Source organism: Alligator sinensis, unplaced genomic scaffold (genome assembly GCF_000455745.1).
Source record: "Alligator sinensis unplaced genomic scaffold, ASM45574v1 scaffold123_1, whole genome shotgun sequence".
In the NCBI taxonomy this organism is placed as follows: Eukaryota; Metazoa; Chordata; order Crocodylia; family Alligatoridae; genus Alligator; species Alligator sinensis.
In genome coordinates this window covers 1,332,496-1,333,258 of record NW_005841985.1, presented here as the reverse complement: position 1 = coordinate 1,333,258, position 763 = coordinate 1,332,496, and the positions used below count along the sequence as shown (strand labels likewise).

Below are 763 nucleotides of genomic sequence, written 5' to 3'. Positions count from 1 at the left end.
CAGGCGCTGGTGCCTGTGCTCACAGGACTTGATCAGCCAGGAGCCACTGGGGTGGGGGGAGGAGGGGACAGAGGGGCCCTGGCCAGGCTGCTTGGCAGGGCACAGCAGCTCTAACCCAGGGCCGGAGGGTGCCACAAGCCTCCCCTCTTCTTCCCTCCAGTCTGGGCTGGGGCCAGATGCCCTCTGCCATTGCCTGCACGAACTGGAGCCACTGTGCTCTGGCCTGGTCAGGACAGGGAGAGCCAGGGCCCTTATGGCAGGGCTGGGGGACAAGGGGCTGCAGATCAGGATTGAGGGGCACAGGGGGGAGGGGGGGAGAATTGTGGGTTGGGAGTAGGGTTAACATATTTCCAGGTCCAAAAAAAGGACACTTGTCACGCGGAGGGGTGGGGGCAAGAGGGAATATGATGGTGGGGGGGCAGTGACATGCTGATGCCCTGCCCCTGCCCATTCTGTTGCCCCTCACTGTCAAGCCACAGCAATCCCCCAGCCCTGCTGCTGCCCCTCACTCCCAACCTACTAACCCCAGCCCTGCCAGTGCCCCTCACTCCCAACCCGCAGTACCCTTCCCCCTGGGCCATTATGGTACCCCTCAATCCCAACCCGCAGCCCCCTGGCATTGCCAGTGCCCTGCACTCCCAGCTCACAGTCCGCCCCCCACCCCCAGCCCTACCAGAGGGGCACCAGCTCTCCCTGTCCTGACCAGGCCAGAGCGCAGTGGCTTGGATTCATGCAGATGATGGCAGAGCATGTCTGGCCCCAG

At 64.2% G+C, this 763-nt stretch overlaps 1 long non-coding RNA gene across 1 annotated transcript in view; it reads left to right on the top strand.

Moving 5' to 3' along the window:
* Nucleotides 1-763, top strand: part of LOC102379594 — a 4,911-nt gene that overhangs the window by 1,001 nt on the left and 3,147 nt on the right. The gene's annotated exons all lie outside the window — the stretch shown is intronic.